This window comes from Triticum aestivum, chromosome 7A (assembly GCF_018294505.1).
Source record: "Triticum aestivum cultivar Chinese Spring chromosome 7A, IWGSC CS RefSeq v2.1, whole genome shotgun sequence".
NCBI classification, from domain to species: Eukaryota; Viridiplantae; Streptophyta; class Magnoliopsida; order Poales; family Poaceae; genus Triticum; species Triticum aestivum.
In genome coordinates this window covers 656,294,659-656,300,658 of record NC_057812.1, presented here as the reverse complement: position 1 = coordinate 656,300,658, position 6,000 = coordinate 656,294,659, and positions in this window count along the sequence as shown.

Below are 6,000 nucleotides of genomic sequence, written 5' to 3'. Positions count from 1 at the left end.
ATACGCTTCGTGCATGGCTGGTGTGATCATGAATTGGCTTGAGCGGCGAAAGTGTGCTGCCAGTCCTCCCTCCCATCTATCGATTTGACTAAAGAGGTTCCGTTATTGGCAGAAATCACTGATCTGACCTCAGGCAGAAATCAAATCACAAACTGATCTGGTCACGAAAAAATTTCACTCTGCTGACCCTTTGGTGTGGCGCCCGACAGCCGGGCGCCGCACCCTACTCTGCAGCGCCCTTCCCTTAGGCGTCGCACATCCTGCCAGCGTGGCAGCCCTGGTCCAGTTGCGGCCCCACACGCACCTGTGCAGCGCCTAAGAGCTAGGCGCCACACACCTGTAATGTGCAGCGCCTAGCTCTTGGGCGTCCGAGTTCATTGCTTACAGGCTGTCCAACCAAATGTCGTAGTAATGTTTGAATTGTCTTAAGTTATGAACTCGTCGGCTTAAAATTTGTGTTTGTTCAAATTGTTGTGATGCTGTAGTCATTGTAAGTATTGTGGATGTGATGCAAGCCAACAGCAGGGACTCCTTGCCCTAGCCTGACATCTCTGTTGTACTTCCCCTTTGCTAGATCCTCAAAGTTTACGGGTTCTTCAAGAATATCCTCATTATATGCCGGCGGGCATATCTCAACTCGAGTAGTTCCAATAAACCATCGTACGTAGTTATCAAAAGCAAGTGAGTTGTGCTCACGAAGCGGGGCGCGTGCAGTGCTACGAGCTTGCTCCACACAAAGCTGGAAGCGGGTAACATACGCAGAATGATGCTTGGCCCAGTCCTTTATCTTCCGTTGCCTTCTCCTGTCCAACCTGCGTGGTATAAAACCAAACATTAGCACAATCAAAAGGAGTCCCGATGATTAGACAATACGCACACATGCTCTCTTACCTATGAAGTGCTTTATCCGTGTCCACCCAATCCGGCGGGTGAGGCTGGAAAAGACCAAACTGACGATACACGCGATGCGGCAAATGAAACTCAACCGCCCAGTTGCATATCAGTGGGCACCGCATAAGCCAGAGATCCTTATCCCGCAAGCACATCGGGTTGAGGCGGAACTCCGCGGTGTACCCCAAGCTCTCACCCGCGCCATATGGCTGCCATTCCACCTATGAAACAGGGCAACAATGCAAATTTGATAACTATTTTTCAAGCAAGCATGAGAAAGGACTAAAGTAATGACCTCCTTACCTGCTCAGGCGTAATCGTGTCCAACTCGGCAATGTACTTTTGGAGCGTTCAGATTCGGCGTGGACCGGCTGACCAACAGAATCCACGGGAGTAGTCCTGCCTGCTTGATGTACGGTGTGTACCGCTCATCGTAAGGCATGGCAGGACCAGAGACCCCGTGATACCGAATCTTCAGAGGTTCAAACTTCTGCAAAAAATAAGTAATGACAAATCTTAGGGCATGTAAATTTCAACTAAAGGCAAATTTGCAAAATATTTAGATTACTCATTATTACCTTATCCTTCTCGCGCATCATGTAGGCCCGGTGTTGCACGTCGTAGACATCGTCCAGAAGCCAAACCATCCTTACAATTTCAAACAATAAATATATAAAAGTTCATCTTCATCTCAAATATCGGTATACACTAAACATATAACATGTGTTCAACTACAAGAATCTCAACATCTCCTTCTCACACAATGAATATGTCATATGTGTTCAAATAAACTAAACATCTAATATTTCAAATAAACTCAACATCTAATATTTGAAATAAACTGAACATCTAATATATATCTAAACAAACTTCTCATATATGTCTACAAAAATCAACATCTCATAGTTATCTATAAAAATAGGCATCTCATATATATCTAAAAAAACTAAACAATCTAGGGTTTTAACAACAAGAATCATATATTGTGAACTAATAAATAACACTACGGTACTACCAATATGAATACACATCCTAAATCGAGCAAACCAAACAAATCAAGGGTTCCATCAAATCATGGACAAATCTCTAGAATGGCAACAAATTTACGGAGCAAAAGAAAGAGAAGGGAAGAGTTTACCTAGTAGGATGGATTGGGGATCGGATCCACGGATCAAATCTTCAGATCTGAGAGGGATGTGGGGGGATTAGATGGGGGCGGCGCCGCCGCCGCTGCTCTCTGTCCAGAGAGCGGAGAGATGAAGAACTGCCTGGTTGGGCTGGGGCGGCCGCGCTTAAGTCACTGTGCAGCGCCCAAGGGCTAGGCGCTGCACGTCAAAGTGTGGCACCTAGCTCTTAGGCGCTGCATAGGTGCGTGTGGGACCGCAACTGGACCAGGGCTGCCACGCTGGCAGGATGTGCGACGCCTAAGGAAAAGGCGCTGCACAGTAGGATGCGGCGCCCAGCTGTCGGGCGCCACACCAAAGGGTCAGCAGAGTGAAATTTTTTCCTGAACAGGTCAGTTTGTGATTTGATTTCTGCCTCAGGTCAAATCTGTGATTTCTGCCTCCGTTATTGCTGACCCAACAATCACGTGGCTGACCATCGTTTCGTTTTTGACGGCCTCATGTCTTTTGGTGAGACGCTTTCATGCTAAGTTGTATCTAATATAGTGTGTTACCCGCAAAAGTTAATAATATATTGTGTTCATCGTGGGGAAATACACTTTGGAACCTGGTTGTGTATACACCATATATGGGGAACTTTCTTTTTGCGAGATAAATATTAGTTTATTCCATTATGATAGAGCTACAATCCTTCGGCAAGAGTTCCTCAATACATGGGGGACCTCTACCGAGCCACACGGCCGTGGCTCGCTCAGAGCGACTATACCTTGTCAGGCAATCTACAACACTATTCTGAGACCTATGCAATTTTTATGGAATAAACACTCTATCGATCATTAAAGACTTCATTTCAGCTACTAAATGACCAAAAGCCGAATGATCTAAGCTAGAATTAGAAAGACAAGATAAAGCAGTTGATGAGTCAGATTGCACCATAATCGGTAGTTCCATATGTAGTCGAGCAAGCGCCATACCAATCATCAAATCGTGGATCTCCACCTCAAAAGCATCATTGCAGTTAAATAGGTAACGGTACGACGAAAAAATAACCGAGCCATCGTGCCTTCATAGAATCATCCCGGTCGCCGCCGTACCATCTTCCTCTCGGAATGAACCATCAACGGAGAGTGCCATTACACCACTAGTGGGTGCAGGCCATGGAAGCACTTGGGCCGGCAGACTCAGCTTAGGACCCTCACCATAGTCCATGACCACCATTTTACCTTTTAGCATCTCTTCTCTAGAGTATCTTTTGGCTGATTGCACTAGTATATAAATTTTCATGAAACGAACGACATTGACTACAGGGCAAAAAGACAAAATTTAGTTTCTATTATAGATCACTATTCACACTAATTTTGAAAAGAAGTCAAAGGTAGATTTTTTTTTGAATTTTTCTAACAAGTACAATGGAAGCTCAAATTTATTTCAAAAATATTTTCAGATTTTTTGAGTCTTTGTTGATTTTTTTTTCATATAGAGTGTAGATGCACCTAGGAACCAAACATCTGCGTCTGTTCATTGTGCTATATTTATGTACTTCTTCCGTTCCAAAATTAGTGAAAATCCTATCTTTTATGTACTAATACTATATATTAAGAACAAATTGGTTATCTAAACTAGCAAAGTGGCCAGCTCGATGCTCGGGCTAGGATTTTATAAAATTTAATAATAGGAACATATCTGTTGATTTGTCTAAAGAAAAATATATTTGGTTTTCTGTTGACATATAAATATATATTGTGCATTAATCTCTAACTTAACTGTATTTTTTATGCAGTCGTGTCCTGCCAATTATAATTGAATCATTTTTCTGGCATTTTTATCATATTGCTTTGTTATCATTTTTCTTAAAAACATAGATTTAAGAGTTCTCATATTTTTTTGTGTAGGCGTAGGTAAATTTGCTTGTCGCAAAAGAAGGTAAATTGCTAACTTTGTGCAAGATTGACATATTAATTTTTGTTTTAGTGATTTTTAATGGTAAGCATTTTTTTGGAGTTGGTATATAAATTTGGAGTGTATTTATATAATATATATCCATTAAAATTGCCGTCTTTATTCTATGTATTATGCAACAAATCTTTTTTTTAGATAGTGAGCCACTCATGCCATGCGTCTTTATTCTATGTATTATGAAACAACTCTTGTTGACATACAAAATATGTAAATGTTTCTCCTATTTTAAACATAACTTGGCCATGTTTAAATAAATATAGAACAAAATAGCATTAACTGATGAAAAATAAGAAAGAGGAATTAGTGATCCATCTTAATTAAGTCTCCAGTCTAAATCATTTTTGTTTACTTCTCTAGCGACCATATACCTCCATTAGCATCAACACACCATTGCGGCAATATTGCTTCAAGTCAATCCCAAATTTTATTACTCCATACTCACCTAAAATGAAATTTGAACCGAGATATAATATGACAATTCATATAACTCCCTTCATTTTTTATTTACTTTGCATATTAGCTTTATCTCGAGACAAACTATGTAAATTCACTAGTGCAGAACCGAGCAATAGCACCGGTTCGTAAGGCCCTTTAGTGCCGGTTTGGTAACCGGTGCTAAAATGTAGGCACTAAAGGTCCCCCCTTTAGTACCGGTTCAGCATGAACCGGTGCTAAAGAGCAACCACGTGGCACGAGCCAGTTTCAGGGGCAGGGAGTCCTTTAGTACCGGTTGGTGTCACCAACCGGTATTAAAATGTGGGGGGGGGGGGGGGGTTGGGTTTATGATTTCTTTTTCATTTAATTTTGTGTTTTCCATTTAATTCTTTTTCATTTGCTGGTATTTTATGATACTACATATTGTACACGTTATGCATACATATATAAATAGAATTTCTAGTAGAACCGATCATAATATATATATCATCGAATGTCTCACAACCATCATTAATTAATTCACACATATATACACACATGTATACATATATCGCGCTATTCGTCACCCTAGTTGAGGAATAGTTATTCTTCACCCCCCTCTATTTTACCATCAATGCATCGTAATTTTACATTCCGTAAGTTTTGTCTTATTTACGACGTAAAAAGAGACCATAAGAAAATATATAATTGCCGTAAAAAACATTTTATGTTATGTAAAATTACAAACGTAAAAACATAGTTTAAAATACACATAAACTACAAATTTTCTTGTCTTATGACCTATATTTTTATTTTCTTATGTCAAATTTTACGTAGTGAATCAATAGGAATGTAACTATTTGAATTCTAAACGTAATTTAATTATGAAATGATCGTAGGATTACCTCAGGTGAAGAATAACTTATTATGCACCTTGGATGATGAATAGTAACACTATATATATATATATATATATATATATATATATATATATATATATACAATTTCTCCTAATTGGTGCCTTCGGAGCCAGTGGCATTAGCCTAGCTAATTGGTGCCTTCGGAGCACGATAACAATTGGAAGTGGTTCATGGGGGCGGTAGCGGGTAATAGTATTCTCCTTTGGGATCTATGACCTGGTCGAGCAAAAATCCCGCTATTTCCTCTTAAATTGCTTCTATGCGGTCCTGTGCTAGGAGCTTGTCCCGCACCTCTTTGAACTGTTAAGAAGGAGATCAATATGCATGTGTATTAGTTGTGTGACTAGATATCGATAATGGTGTAAAAATTGTGAATATTATTCTGACAATCGATATCGTACCCACTCCTGTCTTTGAGATTTGCTCCTTTCAGACGCCATCATGCGAATGTTCTTGCAAACGTAGTATGCACATAAATCATTCGCCGGCGCCTGCTTGAGGGCCTTTACGAGAATGGAATTTTGATTAGATAATAATTAATCAAGCATGATAATTAAAGAGATGAAAGCTAGCTAGTACTACTTAATTACTTACCTTGGGTCAATACCATTTCAGACTTTGTTTTCATGGGCCTGGAGTGACCCTGATGAACTTTGCCCAAGCCCTGCCCGCTGACAAAGAAAATGAATAAA